At 37.8% G+C, this 23573-nt stretch overlaps 1 pseudogene; it reads right to left on the minus strand.

Annotated features, from left to right (window-relative positions):
• Window positions 1–21326: 21326 nt before the first annotated feature.
• LOC129082171 (CYFIP-related Rac1 interactor B-like) lies at window positions 21327–22346 on the minus strand (annotated as a pseudogene).
• Between the last annotated feature and the right edge of the window lie 1227 nt (window positions 22347–23573).

Consider the following 23573-nt stretch of genomic DNA (forward strand, 5'->3'; position numbering starts at 1 on the left):
TCAGTTACAGCCTACATTTTGTGATTCAGTCCTATGATGGTAAATGTGAATAGTGTGGTTTTTTTTCAAAATATTCAAAATCCACACTGAAATCAACATAGAGAGAAGGAAAAGATTTTATTACAGTCATCAGATTGAATTGATTATTTTCTTCTCCACATAAGAATGGTTGCGGTTTCTGAAATCAACAGAAAGTAAGGCATTGGAGAGCTTATTTAGTGCTAAACAATGGATGCAGCTTCATAGTAGTCAAGAATAAAGCAGAAAGTATTTACACATATCTGTATCAATTGAAAACAACTCCAACTCACTCTAAAGTGTCAATATTTCTACCACATAAAGATGTTGTCAAAAAGCAAAAAGGGAAAATATTCAGAATTTATATTACATTGATACGAATAGTCAAGGAAGATCACTCCATTTATCAAGAACTAACAATGGGCCAGCCATGTGCTAGATACTTGATGAATTTATTTTTCCCTACATCCCCATGGGGTAGATGATATTTTCCTCGAATTGTAGATAAGGCCACAGTTACGAAGACTTATGCAGTAGTCAGAATCAGCTAATGGCTGACTACAAAAGCTATGGCTTAACCCAACAAAATTTATTTTCTTATTCTTGTTATGGTCTAATTTAGTCAACAGGGAAACTCTAGTTCATGCAGTCATTGAGGAACTTGGGATTCTTCTATCAAGAGTTTTCACCCTCTTACAGGGCCTTGGATATCTCCACTGGATTTTTTTTGCACCCAACTGGCAGGTAATGAAAGGAAAAATCATGGAAGATGGTTTAAGAGTTGCTAGAAATCCACCTACTTCAATACACATTCCATTGGCCAAAAATCAGCCACATGAACACACCTAATTGCAAGTGGGCCAGGAAATGCAGCCTAATGCTGGGACAAGAGAGAGAAAGAAAAAGGATGTCATTGAGTACAAAAGTGCCTTTCTACAGCCCATTTTTTTATTACCAAATTCCCTTGTACTTCTTTTTCCCACTCATACAACACATTAGCTATATACCCCTTCAATATGTAGATGGTAGTCAAAAGCCCCATCAGGTTATTGTAGCCATTTCAGGTGAGGTGAGATAGGCCCTTTGATCAGGTACACACATGGCTCCACCTGGCTCTATGCTTTATGAAGACAATCCATCCAATATCCACACCATTTCCACTAAGGATAAAATGGCACCATCTAACAGTCCAACTTCTTTTTTACTTATAAACAAGTAAACAGATATTTAAAGTGGACTGAAATATGGCATTCAAATATGTGGAAGCTGACACAGCACAGATTTTCAACAGATCTTCTGACAGGTGACCTGAACATTCAACAGAATCTCAGCTGATATGAATTTTCGAAGCCAAGGAATACAGAATATGCTTTGCATTGTCTGGTAAGAGATTATGTAAGTTGAAGAGGGAATACCTTGTGTAAAGAGCCTGCAGCAGAGGAGAGACTGAACAGAAAACACAGCTTAGTTGCTCCCTCCCCTACCTGAACCAGGGACCCAGGTGTTGTACAGGGAGCCCCCAACCCTAATCGGGAGAGACTTGGGAGGATAAAAGGAGTCTGGGAGACTCAGGCTGCACTCACACAGTGAGCAGTTTGTCCATAGCTGCAGGTCCAACAGGGAGAGTCCCAGAGAGAAATTCTATCCTTAAAACTTTCAAAGGCAGTGGCAGGCTGTGGCCATCTCTGACCAAGAGAGACTTTTTGCTTTTTGGGGAGGTGAAGTGCATGGAGAATGGTTAGTGACTTGGCAATATGGTGTGGGTAACACACAGAGACTTTTTCGAAAGGGAGCTGAAGTGTGACTGGGCAGGGACCCTGGCATGGTGCACAGCTGCCCTGCCAGCAGAGATTGAAAGCGCAGTTCATTCCCACTGAATCCAGCTGGGCAGGAAGATAAGAAAACTGCACAGTGAAGGGATTGCAGTGTCCCACCCAGCATGGCGGGTGAGCAGGGGGTTGTGTAGAACAGAGAGTTTGGATCTGAGTCTCCAGAAAGAGCAGTGGGCTAGGCACTAGATAGCCAAGAGCTGAGCACCTGTCATTCATTGCAGCCAGGAAGGTCCCCTCACACCATGGAGTACCAACCTCAGGGAATGTTGGTACTCTAAAGCTCTCATTTAAAATGGAAAGTGAAATAAGGATTTCCCAAACCAAGGGAAAAAAAGACTAAAATAGTACATCTCCACGAAACCAGAATTGCAAGAGATGTTGAAGGGACTGCTTTAAGAAGATGAAAAAAAAGGAGGAGGGGCAGAGCAAGAGAAGCACAAGTACAAAGGGAAAATATGACAATGCATAAATACTTATCAATATTAATCTTAGGTACATGGAGTAAATGCTTCAATCAAAAGACATGGGTAGCTGACTGGATAAGAAACACAACCCACACATATGCTGTTTACAAGAGACCTGCCTCAGAACAAAAGACCTACACAGGCTGAAAGTAAAGTGATGAAAAAAAAAATATTCCAAGCTAATGAACATGAAGAAAAGATGCTGGGGTAGCAATAATTATATCAGAAAAGATAGATTTCAAAACAAAGGCCATAATAAGAGACAAGTAAGATCACTATATAATACTTATGGGAATAGCCCACAAAGAGGACATAACACTTGTAAATATATATGCCCTCAATAGAGGACCACCAAAAATTTTTCTATATAAAGAAAATCTTGGAGGACTTTAAGAAAGAAATCAGCAACAATACAGTCATTTAGGGGACTTTTAACACCCCACTGTTAACAATGGAGAGGTTCTCCAAACAAAAAGATCAAACAGGATATTGTGTAACTGAATGACAATCAAGATCAAATGTACTTAATTGATATTTATAAAACATTTCATCCCAAAGAATTAACATATACAATCTTTTCAAAAGCATATGGATCATTTGCAAAGATAGACCACATGATAGGATGCAAAACAAGTCTCAACGAATTCAAGAAAATTATATTCATATCAAGCATCATCTTGGATAAAAATGGCTTAGGACTAAGAACAAAACTCAAGGAAAAAACTGAAAACATTCAAATATATGGAGAATGAATAACCTGTTATTAAATAAGGAAGTGGTTAACAGTGAGATCAAGGAAGATTTGAAAAAGTATCTGGAAACAAATGAAAGTGAGGACACAACATCCCAAAACCTGTGGGACACAATGAGGGTATTCCTGAGAGAAAACTTCACAGCAATACAGACCTATCTAAAGAAGATAGAACAATCTCAAAAGCACAGTCCAAAACTACATATACAGGAATTGGAGAAACAAACAAAGCCCAGAGCAAGTAGAGGGAAGGAAATAATCAAGATCAGAACAGAATTAAATGACATACAGACTAAAGAATAATTCTAAGGATTGATGAATCCAAGAGCTGATTCTTTGAAAGATAAACAAAATTGACAAACATTTATGCAGAAAAATAAAGAAAAGAAAAAGAGCAACCGAGATACCACAAAAATAAAAAGGATTGTAAGAAATTACTATGAACAACTATATGCCAAGAAATTGAACAACCTAGGCTAAATGGACAAATTCCTAGAAACATACTATCTCCCACAACTGAATAAAGAAGAAACAGAAAGTGTGAATAGATTAATAACAACTAACAAAATTGAAGCCACAATTAAAAAAAAAAATCCCCCAAAAACAGAAACCCTGGACTGTATGGATTCACAGGTGACTTTAACAAACATTGAAAGAAGTAATAATTCCTATCCTTCTCAAACTATTCCAAAAAATTGAAGAAGAGGGAAGACTTCTAAACTCTTTTTACAAGGCTAGTATCCTACTTTCAAAGCCAGTAAAAAACACACAAAGGAAGAAAATTACAGGCTGATATCTCTGATGATCATAGATGTTAAAACCCTAAACAATATATTAGTGATCCATATCCATAAATACATTAAAAAGATCATATACTATGCTCACGTGGAATATATCCCAGGAATGCAAGGATGGAACAATATTCATAAATTAAAAACATAATACCCAAATTAAAAACACCACATAACCAAAATGAGGGACAAAAATCGCATAATCATATCAATAGATGCTGAAAAAGCATTTGATAAATTTTAGCACTAATTTATTTTATTTTTTAAAGATTTTATTTATTTAGAGAGAGGGAAGGGAGGAAGAGAGGGGGAGGAACATCAATATGTGGTTGCCACATGCACCTCCTACTTGGGGACCTGCCCCACAAATCATGCATGTGCTCTGACTGGGAAGAAAACCGGCAACCCTTTGGTTCACAGGCCAGAGCTCAATCCACTGAGCCACACCAACCAGGGTAACAGCCATTTATGATAAACACACACAACATAGTTCGAATAAAGGGAGTATTCCTCAACAAAATAAAGGCCATATATGCAAAAACACTGCCAACATCATAATGTGCAAAAACTAAACGCATTTCTCTTAAGATCAGGAACAAGATAAGGGTGACCACTCCAACCACTCTTATTCAATATAGTACTGAAAGTTCAGCCATAATGATAAAATAAGAAAAATAAATAAAAGGTATTCAAATTGTAAAGGTGAAAGTAAAATTGTCAATATGTGCAGATAACATGAGAGTGTATATAGAAAACCCTATAGTTTCCAGCAAAAAACTACTTGACCTATTAGAGAATTTGGCAAAATAGAGGGATACAAAGTTGGTATTTGGAAATTGATGGCATTTTTGCATACCAACAATGGAACCATCAGAAAAAGAAACTTAAAAAAAATACTATAGCGAAAAGAAAAATAAAGTACCTAAGAACAAATTAAAGCAACGAGGTAAAAGACCTGTACTCAGATAATGATAGAATACTGAGGGAAAAAATTGAGTATGATATAAATAAATGGACATATATACTATGTTTTTGACTGAAAGAATTAACATCATTAAAATGTGCATGCTACTCAAAGCAACCTGTAGATTCAATGCAATTCCCATTAACAAACCAATGGCATAAATACCATATCTAGAACAAATATTTCAAAAATTTATGTGAAACCAAATAACACCCTGAATGACTTTAGCAATCAGGAGAAAGAAGAAGAAAGTTGGAGGGATCACATACCTGACATAAAATTAAATTACAAGTCCACTCTAATCAAAACATTCTGTTAATGGCATAGAAACTTCAAGATGGCAGAGGAGTGAGTGGAAGTCACACTGACCTCCTCCCAGGACCAATCAGGAATTACAACTAAACTGTGGAGAAATCACCTGGAAAAAAACTGAACAAGAGTGACAGAGGAGCCTTAAATCCTGTCAGATAGAGGAATCGGCTTTGGCACAACCTAACTGGTAATGAGTGGGGTGGAGGCTCAAAAAGTTGGGCTTGGCACCCACAGGTGGCAGTGCCAGAGGGATATTAAAATGGCCAGATGGATCCCCCTGAAAAAAGCAGGGTCTAAACAATAGGTGGGTATCGCCAGCCTACAGCACGGCAGCCCAAAAAGCACATAGGCAACAGCCAGCTGTGAAAACCAGCAGTGTGCTCTCTGCCAGAGTCAGGCGGCTAGAGATACAAGGAGCCATTTAAAGGGACAACACAAAAATTTATACTGGCACCACTTACCCTGGGCTCCGGAGGAAGAGGGGCAGAGTGGACTGGAGGCACCTGAAGAGAGACTGGAAAGGAAGGCTTGGGGGAAAGAACTGTGAGGGTGGACAGCAGAGTCCCGGGGCTGACTCACCACCCCCGTCAGCAGCTGCCATCTTGCTCAGGCATATCACTCCCCCCAGCAGCAGCAGTGTGAAAGGACAAAATAGCCACATCTCCAGGAGGCTCAGCCTCAGTCAGGTGGTGCAAAGGCCTGGGTGCTGAGTACAGAGAAGCGGTCACAAATAGTAGATCCCTGGCCAAAGGGGACGCAGAGTGGTCTAGAGAATCTTGAGGAAAGTCTGGCGGTGGAGGCATTGGGGAGAGAACTGAGGGAGTAACAGGGGGGATCCCAGTGCTGGCTCCTCCCCCATACAGCAGCAGCCATCTTGCTCAAGCAGACCACTCCCCTGAGTGGCAGCAGTGTGGAAGGACACAATAGCCCCAGCAACAGGAGGGACTCTGCCCCATCCTGACTGCTGAGAGAAAAGTGACTATATTAACAACAAGAGGTGACAGAAACAAACAGTATATTCCTGGAAGTCTCTTAAAGAATGCCTAAGGTCAGATGGGGTCAACAGCTGACATCATCAGAGCCATATCCATAAAAAAAGAAAAATAATAAAAATAGTGGTCTCCTGCCATACCACAAAGTCAAGAAGTCAAGACGGATCAATTTAAGAAGCAGAAGCATAAAAGAAGAGTCTCACAAATAATGGGAAGAAAAAGAAGCACACCCTGCCATGGAAGGGAAAGGAGGAATCCCCACAAAGAGACTAAATAAAGTAGAGGCAAGTAAATTATCAGATATTGAGTAAACAAAACAAAACAAAACAAAACAAAAGACATGATTCTAAGGAAGCTCAGTGAGCTCAAAGAAAATTATGAAAAATTACAGGGAAACTACAAGGAACTTACTGCAAACTGCATCAGCATGAAAAAGGACAAAGAAACTACCAATAAAAGGCAAGAGGAAATAAAGAATACAATTTCTGAATTAAAGAACATAGTAGAAAGAATCAAAGGCAAGCTTGATGAGGCAGAGGATTGAATCAGTGAGCTAGATAACAAGGTAGAAAAAAGCTCCCAGAAAGAACAAGAAAATGAAAAAAGACTCAAAAAGAATGAAGATACACTGAGAAAATTGCAGGTTGACCTGAAACATAATAACATCTGTCTGATAGGGATACCAGAAAGAGAAGAGGAACAAAGGATAGAGAACCTGTTTTAAAAAGTGATGATGGAAAACTTCCTAAGTGAAGGAAAGAAAAAGTCATACAAGTCCAGGAAGCACAGAGAGTCCCATTCCAGAGAAACCCAAAGAGGCTCACTCCAAGAAATATCATCAATAATATGGCAAATATCTAAAACAAAGAGAAAATCTACAGGCAGCAAGGGAGAAACAGGTAATAACATACAAGGGAGCCCCGATACAGCTAGCAGCTCACTTCTCAACAGAAATATTACAAGCCAGAAGGGAATGACAAGAAATGTTCCAAGTCATGAAAAGTTAGGCCTTATAGCCAAGACTACTCTACCCTGCAAGGCTCTCAGTTAAAATGGAAGGTGAAGTAAGGAGTTTCCCAAACAAAAGAAAGCTAAAAGAATACACCCCCAATAAACCACCACTACAAGATATGCAAAAGGGACTGCTTTAAGAAGATGAAGAAAATGAGTGAGAAAGAGAAGATCACAGGTACAAAGGGAAAAGAATGAAAAGTTACCTATAAATAATAACTTTAATTGTAAAAGGATTAAATGCCCTAATCAAGGGCATAGGATAGCTGGATAAGAAAACATGACCCTAACACATGCTCCTTACAAGAGATACACCTCAGAGCAAAGGACCTACACAGACTGAAAGTGAAAGGATGGAAAAAATTATTCCAAGCAAATGTAAAAGAGAAAAAAATGCAGGGGTAGCAATACTTATATTAGAAAAATAGATTTTAAAACAAAGGCCATAAAAATAGACCCAAAAGGACACTCTGTAATACTTAAAGAAAGGATTTATCAAAAAGACCTAAACATTGTAAACCTTTATGCACTCAACATACGAGCACCCCAATATCTAAGGAAAATCTTGGAAAACTTCAACAAAGATATAGACAGAAACACACCGAGAGTAGGGGATTTTAACACGCCACTGTCAAACATGGATAGAGCTTCCAAACACAATATCAACAAGGACATTGTGGAACTGAACAACACAATAGATCAAATGGCTGTAAGCGACATTTATTCAACCTTTCATCCCAAAGAAGCAAAATACAGTCTTTTCAAATGTTCATGGAACATTTTCAAAGACAGAGCACATGAAAGGATACAAAACAAGACAGAACAAATTCAGGAGAACTGAATTCATAACAAGCATTTTCTCAGTCCACAAGGTCTTGAAACTGGAAAATGACCTCAGGGAAAAAACTCAAGCTGGGAGAATCAACAGAGCAGAGGAGTGAGTGGAAGTCACACTGAACTCCTCCCAGGAACAACCTGGAATTACAACTAAATTGCAGAGAAATCACCTGGAACAACAACTGAACAATAGCGAGACAAGAGCCTTGTAACCTTGGAGACAGAAGAATTGCCTTTAGCGCAATCTAATTGATAAGGAGTGAAGTAGAGACTCAAAAAGGCAGGTGGGGTGCACAGAGGAAAGAGCATAAGAAGGATATTGAAATGGCCAGTTGGATCCCCCTGAGAAGAGTGGAGTCTAAACCAAAAGCAGCGATCTCTAGTCCACAGAAGCAGACCCCAAAAAGTTCATAGAAAACAGCCAGCTGCAAAATGCAGCAGAATTGGTCTCTGTCAGAGAGGTGGCTGGAGACTCAAAGAACCATTTAAAGGGCCAACGCATAAATTTTTATTTCCAGCCACTTACCATTGTCTCCAGCAAAGGTGGAGGCAGAGTGAGCTAGAGACACCTGAAGAGAGACTGGGGAAGGAGGCTTTGGAAAGAGAACTGAGAGAGTAGCTGGCGGGATCTTGGTGCTGATTCATCACCCTTGTGGCAGCAGCCATCTTGCTCAGGCAGAGACCACTCCCCCTGAGAGGCAACAGCATCTGAGGACCAAATGTCCCCACCTGCCATGAAATTCCACCCTGAACTGTGCTGCCTAAGCTGCCTGTCGAGTGCAGAGTGTCAGCCACACACAGTAGATCCCTTGCTAAAGGGGGCACAGAGAGGTCTGGAGACACCTGAGGAGAGAGACTGGAGACAGAGGCTTTGGGGAGAGAATGGAGAAAGTAGCTGGTGATTATCGCAGTGCTGATTCCTCTCCCATACAGCAGCAGCATAGGAGGGCCTAATAACGCTGCCCCAAGGAGTGCTCGGCCCCACCCTGACCTTTCTAAGGAAGCCAGCTGAGTGCAGAATGACTAGATTAACAGCAGAATGAGACAGTCAGGGACAGTAAATTCCTGAAAGTCTCTAGCACACTGCCTAATGGCAGACAGGGGCGCCATCTGACATCATCAGAGGCAGACCCAGAAAGTAAAAACAGTGGTCCCCTGTCATAGAAGTTCAAACCACAAAGTCAGAAATCAAGACAGATCAACTTAAGAAGCAGAAGCAAAAAAGAAGTGTCTCACAAATAATGGGAAGACAAGGAAATATGCCCCATTCAATGGGAAATAAAGAATCCCCAGAAAGAGAACTAAATGAAATAGAGGCAAGTAAACTATCAGATATTGAGTTCCAAACAATGGTCCTAAGGAAGCCCAATGAGCTCAGTGTGCTCAGAGAGAATTACAAAAATCTACAGGGAAACTACGAGGAACTTACTGTAAACTATATCCACATGAAAAAGGACATAGAAACTATCAATAAGAGACAAGAGGAAATGAAGAATACAATATCTGAATTGAAAAACACAGTAGAAGGAATAAAAAACAGGCTGCTTGAAGCAGAGTATCTAATCAGAGAGTGGGAAGAGAAGGTAGAAAAAAGCTCCCAGAAAGAACAAGAAAATGAAAAAAGACTAAAAAAAAAAAAAATGCAGAGGCATTTAGGGAAATGCAGGAAAACCTGAAACATAATAATATCTGTATAATAGGGATACTAGAAAAAAGAAGAGAATGAGGAAGGGACAGAGAACCTGTTTAATAAAATAATGATGAAAACCTCCCTAATTTGAGTAGAAAAAAAGGCACACAAGTCCAGAAAGTACAGAGGGTCCCATTCAAAAGGAACCCAATGAGGCCCACTCCAAGACACATCATCATTAAAATCGCAAATTGCAAAGACAAACAGAGAATCCTAAGGCAGCAAGGGAGAAGGAGGTAGTTACATATCAGGGAGCCCGATACAGCTAGCATCTGACTTGTCAACAGAAACGCTGCAAGGCAGAAGGAAATGGCAAGAAATATTCTAAATAATGAAAAGCAAATGCTTGCAATGTAGACTTCTGTACCCTGCAAGGCTCTCAGTTAAAATGGGAGGCAAAATAAGGAGTTTCCCAGACAAAAGATGGCTAAAAGAATACGCCTCCAGCAAACCAGCATTGCAAAATATGCTAAGGAGTCTGCTCTAAGATGGAGAACAAGAGTGTGAATACCAAGTTCCTTTCACAATTACCCATACTTGATATTACGAATATTTTTAATACATATTAATCTGATTTTGACAATGATGTGTTATTTTAATTGTTCCTTTATTACTTGTTGAAACTAAACCTGTGTTTATATAGTTCTTGTCTATTTCTATTTTTTTTTAATGCTTCAAATGACTTTTTGGTATTCTGTATCCATTTTTTTTTAATTTTGTTTTATTTTTTCAAATACATTTGTCTCTGCCTCCCCCCCACCACTTTCCCTTGCCCCCTCCCTCCTTCCCTCCCTCAGCTCTTCCCCTTTGGTTTTGTCCATGGGTCCTTGCTATATGTTCCTTGACTTTCCCCTTCCCAAGGCCTACCACAGATTGGCACCAATACGGCCTGCAAGGGAGTGCACAGAGCGGCAAGGGCAGGCGTAAATTGAATGCCCGCCCGCGATTGCAGAGCGGCCCACAAAATTAGTAGAGCTGCCCAGAGCCCCTGGAGGAGAGACCAGAGACGGTATTAACCGGAGAGTCCTGGAGCTGACTTCCTCCCATTTCCGTAGTCCCCATTTGGCGAGGGCAAGCAACGCACCCAAAGAGTGAAAAGCGGGGAAAATACACAATAGAAGACCCTAAACTGACCAGTGCTGCAGAGCTCGCTGGCCAGGGGGGCCAAATGAGTATGCGAGGTTGCGAATAAGCCCACTGGTCTGGGGCAAGCACATGTATCCATTTTTTGATTAAATGTTTGTAGAATTTATTCCCTAATAAAAGAAAAACAAAAAAAAATCCATTTACCTTTTTTTAGATATGTTGCAAATACTTTCCTATTATATTACTTGTCCTTTTACTTTTTTTATATGTACATTATTGTACAGTCTTAAATATTTAATATAGTCATGTTGTCAATATTTTATGTTATAGTTTCTGGGTTTGAATATTTTACTTCAGGATAAGGAAAATATTAGTTTGTATTTTCTCCTAAAACTCCTTAGCGATTGTACATACCGATTTTATCTCACCTGACTGTTTCTTGAATAATGTGTGAAATAATGCCCTATATTTGTTTTATTTCAAGTAATAGTGGTCCATGCACCTTATTTGTTGAAGAAGCCTTATTTTCCCCATTGATTTGAAATATCAACTTAATCATATATTGTTAAATATATATATATATATATATATATATATGTTTGTCTCTAGAATGCTCATTATATTTCATTGATCTACTTAATTATTTTTGTGCTGGTGTCATGTTGGTTTAAGTGCTGAGATTTTATAATGGTTTAAGGTTTTAAAAATATTTTATAATTAACATTGACATTTCAAAAATAAATAAAATCAATCTGCATTTAAGAAAAAAAGAAGGAGAGAGATGGAACTCCTTCCTTTTGTGACAATATAGATGGACGTGGAGAATATTAAGCTAAGTGAAATAAGCCAGTTGATGAAGACAATTATCATATGATCTCACCTAAAAGTGGACTCTACACAACAAAATAAACTAATGAACAAAATAAACCACAGTCACAGAAACATGGAGCAGACTGAAAATTTTCAGAGGGGAGTGGAAAAGAGGACAATAGTGGAAAGAAGGGGCAGGGACTAGACAGAGAACATGTATGAATGACCCATAGACATGGACAACAGAGTGGGAATTGACTGTGGGAATGGAGAATGGGGATGGGATGGGTGGAGCGGGGTAAAGGGGGAAAAAATTGAGACAATTTTTAATTGAATAATTAAAATAAATTATAGAATAGAATAAATATGAATAAATAATAGAATAAATATGATTTATAAATTAAAAAAAGAAATAAGAAAAAAAGGAAAAACTCAAAAATAGTGAAACTCATGGAGATGAATAATACATGATTAAACAATGAATGCGTCATTAATGAGATCAAAGAAGAAATCAGAAACTTTTTGGAGACAAATGAAAATTAACAAACCAATGGGAGACAGCGAAGGCAGTCCTGAGAGGGAATTTCATAGCAATAAGGCCTATCTAAAAAAGAAACATTTCAAATAAATGACCTAACCCTACAACTTCAAGAATGGAGGGAAAAAAAAAAAAAAAAAAAAACAACAAGCAAAGCTCAGAGGAAGTAGATGGAAGGAAATAATCATGATCAGGGAAGAATTGAATGACATAGAGACTAAAAGAACAATTCAAGGATCAACGAATCCAGGAGCTGATTCTTGAAAAAAGTAAACAAAATTGAGAAGTCTTTAAGAAGACTCATCAAAAAAAAAAAAAAATAAATAAGAGGACCCAAATAAATAATACCAGAAAAGAAAGGGGAGAAATAACAACTAATACCACAGAAATACAAAGGATTGTAAGAAATTACTATAAACAAATATATTCCAAGAAATTTGAAAACCTCAATGAAATGGACAAATTTTTAGAAAAATATAACATTCTAACACTGAATGAGGAAGAAGAAGAAAGCCTGAACAGACCTATACAGCTGGTGAAATTGAAGCAGTAATCCAAAAACTCCTAGCACGCAGAAGCCCTGGACCACATTGTTTCACAAGAGAATTTTACAAAACATTTAAAGAAGAGCTAACCCATGTCCTTCTCAGACTATTCCCAAAAATCCAAGAGGGAAGACTCACAAACTCCTTTTATGAGGCCAGCATCATCCTAATCCCAAAACCAGATAATGACACAACAAGGAAAGGAAACTACAGGCCAATATCGCTTATGAACATAGATGGTAAAATCCTCAATCAAATATTGGCAAACTGTATCAACTCTACATTAAAAAGATCATAACCAATGATCAAGTAATATTCATCACAGAGAGCAAGGATGGTTCAATATTCATAAATCAGTAAACATAATACATCACATAAACAAAAGTAAAGACAAAAACCAAATGATCATATCAATACATGTGGAAAAAGTATTAGATAAGGTACAGCACCCATATATGATAAAACACTCATCAAAGTGTTAATAAAATGGGCATACCTCAACATAATAACGACCATATATGAAAACCCTACAGCCAACCTCATCCTCAATGGGCAAAAATGAAAAGTTTTCCCACTAAGATCGGGAACCAGACAAGGATATCCACCTTCACCACTTCTATTCAACATATTATTGGAAGTCCTAGACACAGCAGTCAGACAAGAAAAAAAATAAAACACATCCAAATTGGAAAGGAGGATGTAAAATTATCATTGTTTGCAGATGACATGATAGTGTACATGGAAAACCTCTTAGACTCCACCAAAAAACTACTATACCTTTACCTTACCTTACTATACCTTACCATGTTGTCACAAAAGGTAGGAGTTCCATCTCTCTCTTTCTTTCTTTCTTAAATGGGAAAACAGCAGGATATGATGTCAATATTTAGAAATCAAAGGCCTTTTTGTATACCAAAAATGAAATATCAGAAGCAGAAATCAGGAAAAAAATACACTTTGCTAAAGCAACATGATAAATAAAGTACCTAGGAATAAACGTAACGAAGGAGGTAAAAAAAAACCTGTATGCAGAAAGCTATACAACACTGAAGAAAAAAGTTAAGGAATACACAAATAACTGGAGGCATGTGCCGTGTCCACAGATTGGAAGACTTAACATCATTTCAATGACCATACTCCCCAAAGCAATTTATACAATCTATGCGATCCCTATTAAAACACCAATGGTGTATTTCACAGACATAGAGCAAACATTTAAATATTTATATGGAACTATAAATGACCCTGAATAGCTGCTGCAATTTTGAGAAGAAAAACAAAGTAGGAGCAATCACAATACCTGACATCAAACTGTATTACAAGGACAAAGTAATCAAAATAGTCTGGTAATGGCATAAGAACAGACACAAAGATCAATGGAAGAGAATAGAGAGCCCAGAAATAAACCCATGTCTCTGTGGTCAGTTAATGTTCGACAAAGGGTGCAGAAGCATAAAATGGAGTAAAAATGGTCTCTTCAACAAATGGTGTTGGGAGAGCTGGACAACTACATGCAAGAAATTGAAATTCGACCACCAAATGAACCTATGCACCCCAATGTTCATAGTAGTACAATTTACAATAGCTAAGTGCTGGAAGCTACCTAAGTGTCCATCAGTAAATGAGTGGATCAAAAACAATGGTACATTTACACAATGGAATATTACACAGCAGAGAGAGAAAATAAGAGCTACAACCCTTTGATACAGTATGGATGGAACTGGAGAGCATTATGCTAAGTGAAATAAGCTAGACATTGAAAGACAAATACCATATAATCTCACCTGTAAGTGGAACCTAATCAGCAAAGAAATCAGGCATGGAAATTTTGACCAGCAACATTGAAAGAAAGAAGAAACTGACAGGGACGGGAGGGAGGGGGTAGTGGGTAATGGGTAGGGGAAAGGGATTGCTCAGATCATGGAACAGGTGTGAAGGACACACGGATGAAGCCAAGTTGGGGAAACATTGAGGGGAGGAGGTTGGGGTGGGTGGGGCTGGGGAAAGAGTTGGCGGGTAAATGGAGACAAATATTTTGGAACAATAAAAAAAAATCAAATAAAAATAAAATTACAAAGGTTAAAATTATTTTAATTGCATAAATCTTTTATAGATCAATGAAACAAAATACAGAACTCAGAAGTAAACCCATATCTGTATAGTAAATTAATATTTAACAGAGGAGGCATGAACATACAGTGGAGTAAAAGATAGTCCCTTCAATAAATGTTGTTGGGAGACCTGGTTTGGAACATGTTAAAAAATGCAACTATACCAGCAACTTACACCATACATCAAAAATAAAAATGGATAAAAGACAAATGTTAGTTGTGCTATGATAAAAATCCTAGTGGAAAACAGGCAGTAAAATTACAGGTATCCCATGTACCAATATCCTTTGCTAATATATCTCCTGGGAAAACAGCAGGATATGAAGTCATTATTCAGAAATCAAAGGCCTTTTGATTTCTGTGGTAATGAAAACAATGGAAAAATAAATGAATAGGACTACATCAAATTTAAAAAGCTGCACAGTGAAAGAAACCATCATAAAAATGAAAAGGGAACAGAGTGTTTGGGAGAACAGATTTGACAATAATGCATCAGACAAGGGATTAATCTCTAATATATATAAAGAACCTATATGATTCAACACCAGGAAGGCACACAATCCAATTACACAATGGAATACTTAAGCAGAAAGAAAGAAGGAACTTCTCCTTTTTCTCAACAGCATGGATGGAACTGGAGACTATTATGATAACTGAAATAAGCCAGACAGTGAAACAGAAATACTATATGATTTCACCGATAATTGCAACCTAATCAATAAAACAAACAAGTGAGCAAAGCAGAACCAGACACGTGGAAATAAAGAACAAACTCATAGTGACCAGAGTGCAAGAGAGAAGGGGATAATTGGGGGGAAATGGAGAAGGGTGAACTAACATGTATAAAGGACCCAGGAAAAGGACAATTGGGGACACGATTGAATGAGGGAGAGGGTGGATAGGCAGAAAAAGGGAGAGCAATGTGGGAAAATGCAGACAACTGTAATTGAACAACAATAATTTTTTTAAAGGGAAAATGACCTGAATAGACACTTCTCCAAGGCGGACATAAGGATGGTCCATAAACATATGAAAAAAATGCTCTACATGACTATCCATCAGAGAGATGCAAATGAAAACCACCACGAGATACCACCTTACACCTGTCAGAATGGCTATCATTTATAAATCAACAAACAACGGCTGGAAAGGATGTGAAGGGAAGGGAAGCTTAATACACTCTTGGTGGGAATTCAGACTGGTGCAGCCATTGTGGAAAACAGTTTGGAATTTCCTCAAAAACTAAAAATGGAACTCCCTTTTGACCCAGCAATTCTACTGCTGGGACTATACACTAAGAATCCCAAAACACCAATTCAAAAGAACCTGTGCACCCCTATGTTCATAGCAGTGCTATTTACAATAGCCTAGTGCTGGGAACAGCAGTAGTGCGCATAAGTAAATGATTAGATCAAAAAACTGTGGTATATTTACACAGTGGAATGATATGCGGCAGAAAGAAAGAAGTAATCACTGTCTTTTAAAAAAAAAATGTTTTTGTTGTTCAATTACAGTTGTCTCCATCTTTCTACCATTACTTTCCCATGCCCTAAGCACCTCCAACCTCTCACATTCAATGCTTCCATCCATTCTCTTTCTCCATGGGTCCTTTATACATGTTCCTTGACTTAACGTTTCCCTTTCTTCCCCTGTTATCCCACTCTCCTCTGGTCAAGTCAGTTTGTTCTTCATTTCCATGTCTCTGGTTCTATTTTGTTAGCTTGTTTGTTTTGTTGATTAGGATCGACTTATAGGTGAGATCATATGGCATTTGTCTTTCATTACCAGGCTTATTTCACTTAGCAAATACTCTCCAGTTCCTTCCATGCTGTCGTGAAGGGTAGGAGTTCTTTCTTTCTGCTGTGTAGTATTCCTTTAGGTAACTGCGCCATACATGTTTGATTCGCTCATTTATTGATGGACACTTATGCTGTTTTCAATAACTTGGTTATTGTTGTGTTGCTATCGACATTGGGGTTCATAAGTTTTTTTTTTTAATTGATGTTTCAGGATTCTTAGTGTATGATGCCAGCAGTGGAACTTCCATGTCAAAAGGCAGTTCCATGTTTAATTTTCTTAGGAAATTCCAAACTGTTTTCCACAGTGGCTACACCCATCTGCATTCCCACCAACAGTGCACTAGGGTTCCCTTTGCTCCACAACCTCGTCAGCACTTGTTGTTTGTTGATTTGTTTGTGATGGCCATTGTCACTGGAGTGAAATGGTATCTCATTGTGGTTTAATTTGCATCTCTCTGATGGCTAATGATGCTCAGCATCCTTTGATATGTCTCTGGGCCCTGTGTATGTCCTCCTTGGAGAAGTGTCTGTTCAGGTCTTTTTCCCATTATTTAATTGGATTGTTTTTCTTCCTAGAGTAGAGTCATGTGAGGTATCAATATATTTTGGAGATCAGACTCTTGTCTCAGTTATCATTGACATATATATTTTCCCATACATTTGTATCCCCTTTCATTTTGCTGATGTTTTCTTTAGCCATGCAGAAACTGTGTAATTTGATGTAGTTCCATTTGTTTATTTCCATTTATACCCTTTGCATTAGCGAATATATCGGTGAAAATATTGCTGTTGCATGAAATATCTGAAATTTCCTGTCTATGTTCTCCTGTAAGACTTTTATTGTGACACGACTTATATTTAAGGCTTTTATCCATCTTGAGTTTATTTTTGTGTATGGTGTAAATTGGTTTTCATATTTCATTGTTTTGCAGGTAAGCTCTCCAGGTCTCCCAATACCAATTGTTGAAGTGGCTATTTTTACTCAATTTTATGCTCCTGCCCCTTTGTCAAATATTAATTGACCATAGAGACATGGATTTATATCTGGGGCCTCTATTCTGTTACATTGATCTATGCGTTTGTTCTTATGCCAGTACCAGACTGTTTTGATTACAGTGGTCTTGTGATATAGGTTGATATATGGTATTGTGATCCCTCCTACTTTGTTCTTCTTTCTCAAAATTTCTAAAGCTATTTGGAGTCATTTATGGTTCCATATAAATTTTTGAAATGTTTGTTTATGTTAGTGAAATATATTATTGTTATTTTAATAGAGATTGAACTGAATCTATAAATTTGCTTTGGGTAGTATGGACATTTTGATGATGTTAATTTTTCCAATCCATGAACACGGTATATGTTTCCATTTATTTATGTCTTCCATAATTTCTTTCTTCAGTTTTGTGTAGTTTTCTCAGTACAGGTCATTTACCTCCTTGGTTAGGTTTATTCCTTGCTACATTATTTTTCTTGTTGTTATAGCAAATGGGATGATTTTCTGTTTTCTGTTTCTGATATTCCTTTGTTGGTGTACAAAAATGCCTTCAATTTCTGAATATTGACATAGAATATCCCACTGTTCAACCAAATTTACTTATTAAGTCAGGTAGTTTTTTTGGTGGAGTCTATACAGATTTCTATGTACCCTATCATATCACCTGCAAACAATGACAGTTTATTCCTCCTTTCCAATTTGGATGCCTTTTGTTTCTTTTTCTTTTCTGATTCCTGTGGCTAAAACTTCCAGTACTATGTTGAATAGAAGTGGTGAGAGTGAACACCTTTGTCTTATTCCTGATATTAGATGGAAATATTTTAGTTTTTGCCCATTGATTATGATGTTTTCTGTAGATTTCTCATATATGAACTTTATTATGTTGTGGTATGTTCCCTCTATTCTCACTTTGCTGAGTTTTTTTTTTTTTTTATCACAAATGGGTGCTGTAGTTTATCAAATGGTTTTTCTGCATCTATCGATATGATCATATGATTTTTGTATTCCCTTTTGTTCATATGATGTATTCTGTTTATTGATTTGTGAATATTGTACTATCCTTGCAGACCTGGGATGAATTCCACTTGTCATGGTATATGATCTTTTAATGTATTGCTGAATATGTTCATTAGTGATATCCCCATGTAGATTTCTTTCTTGGTTTTGTCTTTATCTGGTTTTGGGATTAGGATGATGCTGACCTCATAAAAGGAGTTTGGGAGTCTTACCTGTTCTTGGACTTTTAAAAATATTTTGAGAAGAACATTGATTAGCTCTTCCTTAAATGTTTTATAAAATTCTCCTTTGAAACCGGTTTGTTCTGAGGCAGGAGACAGCATAGGAAGAACTCTGGGAGTGCACTACTGTTACTGGCCAGTATCTAGTGTCCTGGTTGCCAGGAAATGCATTTTATCACTTAGGTGGAATGAATAGTAAACAAAGGAAAGGAGGAGGGAGACATGTCTCACCCACTAACTCAGCAGTCCTGAGCCTGGTCTGATAATATTACCAGGTTCTAACATCACAGGAAACACTATGTTAGCAAGGAAGGAGGGAAGTCCTTGAAAGTTTAAGTAGAATTTCTGCTATTCGGGTAAGAATGCCTTGAAATTCTGCTTTCATTCCAAGGCCTGAAATGCAGGAGAATGTCCACAGTGCCCAAAGAAGCAGCCCACAAATAACTTTGGGTAATTGCCCCAACTTTAATTAACAGCCTCCTGTCATGTAACTGTTTTACAACAAGATGAATAAATGGAATGTGGAGCAAGATAAGGATTTAAGCTAACAGACCCCAAACATTGCTATGTTTGGGTAGTTACATCCCCGCACGAAAGCTGGCACCACACTTACCAATCCCAGCAACGTAAGTCCTCAGAACAAAGGACTTAGTCTCTTGGTGCACTGGACACTCTTGGTGCTCTTGACATTCTGGGTGCTCTTGGATCTCAGGCCATCTGTCCACAGGCCTCCCAGGGGCCTGCCACCCTGGCCTCCAGCTGTTTTAACTTTTGCTGCCTTGTTTTGCCATGAACCTCTACCTTTCACCACTGCCCACCTCAGCTAGGCCAATTCTCTTCCATGAGAATGGATCACTAATAAAGTCTAATTGTATGCTAATCAATTTGCTGATATGTAATTCTTTATATGCATCAGCAAGAAGAACCGGGTCTCTCCAGTCAACAGCTCCAGATCTTTTGTGTACCAAGATTTTTTTATTATTGTTTCATTTTCCCTAGCTGTTATAGGTCTATTCAGGCTTTCTGATCCTTCTTGATTCAGTTTTTCTAGGAATTTGTCCTTTTCAACAAGGTGTCAAATTTGTTGGCATGTAGTTGTTGATCATAATTTCTTAAGACCCTTTGTATTTCTGTGGTATCATTTGTAATTCCTCCTCCCTCATTTCTGATTTTATTTATTTGGGTGGTCTCTCATTTTCTTGATTAGTCTCGTTAAAGGCTTGTTGATTTTGTTTATCTTTCCAAAGAACCATCTCTTGGATTTATTGATGTTTTGAATTGTTCTTTTTTTTTTCTCTATGTCATTTAATTCTTCTCTGATCTTAGTTATTTCCTTCCTTATGCTCTTTCTGGGTTTTTTTTTTTTGTTGTTGTTGTTGTTGTTTCTCCAGTTCCTGTAGATGTAGTATTAGGTTGTTTATTTGTAATATTCCTTATTTTGGTAAGCCTGTATTGCTATGAACTTCCCTCTCAGGACTGCCTTTCCTGTGTGCCATAGGTTTTGGACTGTTGTGTGTTCATTTTCATTTCTTTACAGATTTTTTTTTATTTCTTCCTTGATCTCATAATTAACACATTCATTATTTAATAGCATAGTATTCAGTCTTCATGAATTTGAATGTTTTTTAGCTTTTCCTTGAGATTGGTTTCTAGTTTCAGGCCCTTGTGGTCTGAGAAAATGCTTGATATAATTCCAATTATCTTAAATTTGTTGAGGCTTGCTTTATGTCCTATCATGTGGTCTTACCTTTGAAAATGTTCCATATACATTTGAAAAGAATGTGTATTTTGTTTCTTTGGGATGAATGGTTCCATATATATCAGTTAAGTCCATTGGATTTAGTGCATCATTTAGTGCCATAATATTGATATTTTGTTTGGAACATCCATCCATTGTTGACAGTAGGATGTTGACATCCCCTACTATGAATGTGTTGCTGTCTGTATCTTTCTTGAAGTCTATCAAGATTTTCCTTTTTTATTAAGGTGCTCCTATGTTGGGTGCATATGTATTTATGATGTTTATGTCTTCTTGGTGGATTCTTCCCTTGAGTACTATGAAATGTCCTTCTGAGTCTCTTTTTATGGCCTTTCTTTTGAAATCTATTTTCTCTGATATAAGCATTGCTACTCTAACTTTTTTCCCATCCATTTGCTTGGGATTTTTTTTTTTTTTCCAAACCCTTCACTTTCAATCTGTGTAGTTTTTCTTTCTTTCTTTTCTTTTTCTTTTTTTCTGAGATGGGTCTGTTGTAGGCAGCATATGTGCAGGTCATGTTTTCTTATCCATTCAGCTACCTTGTGTCTTATGATTGGAGCATTTAATCCATTTACACTTAATGTTACTATTGACAGGTACTTATTCATAGTCATTTTTCCCCTTTGTACCTGTATTCTTTCTCTCACTTTTTTTCATCTTCTATTTAAAAAGAAGGAAGAGGAACAGATGAAATAAATAAAATATGAGAGTTATGAGAAAGTCATTGCAGTCACTAAAAGACTGTGCATTCTCAGTCACTACAGAATACTGTCTTCTTTCTACATCAGGTGCTCATTCCAGAAGTGTTCTTGCAGCATGGATTTGATTTTCTTGATGTAGTATCATCATTCAAATATTTTGTTGTATACCTGAGAGCACTGAAAAGACCTTCTACACTAAGGAGGCTGGTCCTTAAAAACTTTGATACAACCTTTCAAATCAATTTTTGAAGTTTTGGCAAATGGATGTACATGGTCATAGAGTATTATGATGCCCACCATTGCCCTCAAGCAGAATGACCTTGTCTCTTCATTTGTAAATCTGCTTCTGCATTCCAGTGTTTCCAGCATGACTCTGCATACACTAGCTGTGGTTCTTAGGCAATTTGTGGTGTTTTTTTCTTGGTTTTTATTCTCTCGTACAATTTTGTCATGGCATCATTTAAGTTTTTCAGCATTGGGGTTGTCTTAGCATAAAATAAAGACATTCAGTTTGGCTATTCATTATTCACTTCATTTTCCCTTTCTGCTGAGCATTATTAATCTTCATCCAACTCAATGTTCTTCTGTAATAGCTGAAGTCATTCTGTATGGCAGGATTTGTCATCTTAAGTTCATCAAACCCAAGTGTGAAATGAAGGATTTTTGTGAACTATTTAGTGAGAGCTTGCTTTTGCTCTATATGTTGGGTGATACAGTATTCAGTACTTGTCAAGGTTCCCAAAGGCTTTGTAATGCTGCTTCTAACCTCTGAGAAAATTCATAAAATTCCTTAAATCTGCCTACTAGTGGTACAAAAGCATCCCATGCTTTCTCTTATAATGTCTCATCCACTGGATTCTGGATGGCCTGCCATATTTCATAGCTGGCTCCTCTGTATGACTGTAATTCCTCCAAGATACTTTCTTTATATTTTAATACTACATTCACCTGATTATAAATTTCCTTTTCAGACTCTGTAGGCTGGGAATTTTCAAAGTCAAGGAAGAAAGTCGGCCCCTGCTCAAGGTCTGTGCATGTCAAAACTTTAAGAAGATTCCCCATGTAAAGGCACCTTCAGCCAGTGCTGGTGTTTCTGTTCTCATCCTTCTACCAACTTGGTAAACTTGAGCAAATTACTAAAACTTCAGGTCTTAGTTTCTTTTTCTGGTGGCCAGGCAAATGGAGATGAGAGTGTGGCTGTGGGCGCTAGAGTGCAGGAGCCTTGGTTGTGGGTGCTGCTGCCCCTATTGTTTCTGGGTAGGTGGGTCTCATGTCTCTGCCACAGGTTTGCGAGTGGCCCTGCCCCAGTGGCAACAGCCCCAGCAATGGTCTGGGCAAGTGCTAGGTGAGAAATCTCCTACCATTTTTTGATAGCATGCTTGGAACTAGAGACTATTATTCTTAGTGACATAAGCCAGTCAATGAAATACAAATACTATATAATCTTAATAATAGGTGGAATCTAGTGAACAAAATAAATTAATGAGCAAGATATAACCAGAGACATGGAAACATGGAACAAACTGACAGTTTCCAGAATGGAGGAGAAAGGGGAGAACAGTGGAAAGAAGGGGAAAGGACTAGTCAAAGAAGATGTATAAATGGCCCTTGGATATATGAACAACAAGTGTGAGGATTGACTGTTGGAGTGGAGGGTGAGCTGGGTGGTGGAGGGTATGAGGGAAATTTGGGACAACTGCAATAAAATAAACAATATAAAACAATATATTTTGAGAAAGCATATGATTTCCTTTGAGGTAAAGTTGGATCAATAATCCAGGTTGGATCCCAGCTAGGTAGTTAAGTTGGTTGCAGCATGTCCAGTACACCAAAAGATTGCCAGTTTAATTCCCAGTCAGGGCACATACTTAGGTTGTGGGTTTGCTCTCCAACTGAGGCACTTACAGGAGGCAACCAATCAAGGTTTCTCTCTTACACTGATGCCCTCTCTCTCTCAGCCCTCTCCTCTCTCTCCAAAATAAATAACTGTATCTATATCCTCAGGTGAGGATATAAATTAATTAATTAATTAATTAATTAAAATAAAATCCACATCTGTTTCCAAATGTTACCTACTATAAATAACACTGCTATGAACATAGGGGCACATATTTTCTTTTCAATCAGTGCTTTGGATTTCTTCAGATAAATTCCCAGAAGTGGAATGTCTGGGTCATAGGCAGTCTTATTTTAGGTGGTTTTTTTTATATTTATTTTTTAAAGATTTAGTTAATTTATATTTAGACAGAGGGGAAGGGAGGGAGAAAGAGAGGGAAAGAAACATCAATGCGTGGTTGTCCCTCATGTGCCCCCCACTGGGGACCTGGCCT

This window comes from Pteronotus mesoamericanus, unplaced genomic scaffold, assembly GCF_021234165.1.
Source record: "Pteronotus mesoamericanus isolate MK-2021 breed Mesoamerican mustached bat unplaced genomic scaffold, CSHL_Meso_final scaffold_12, whole genome shotgun sequence".
Classification (NCBI taxonomy): domain Eukaryota; kingdom Metazoa; phylum Chordata; class Mammalia; order Chiroptera; family Mormoopidae; genus Pteronotus; species Pteronotus mesoamericanus.